Raw genomic sequence first — 281 nt, forward strand, 5'->3', positions numbered from 1 at the left:
GGGGCTCGGCGCCGGGCCGACCCCTTCCCAGCCTGCGAGCGGGCGCACGTTTAGGGCTGGGGCGTGCCGGAGATCCCAGTGCCTCTCTGCTTTGATTTTAATGTCTTTTACTTCTTGGGGGCGCGGCGGGATTGAGTGAGCGGGGAACGGAGTCATCGGGCTGAGCTCGCGGGCGTGCGGAGCTCTGCGGATACCCCGGAGCCTCCATCCATCTCCTGTGCAACAGGGCGGTGGGACCCGTGTTCCTCCATCTCCTCTGCCGATGGGCACAGTCGCCGTGT

This window comes from Meleagris gallopavo, chromosome 10 (genome assembly GCF_000146605.3).
Source record: "Meleagris gallopavo isolate NT-WF06-2002-E0010 breed Aviagen turkey brand Nicholas breeding stock chromosome 10, Turkey_5.1, whole genome shotgun sequence".
Lineage (NCBI taxonomy): Eukaryota > Metazoa > Chordata > Aves > Galliformes > Phasianidae > Meleagris > Meleagris gallopavo.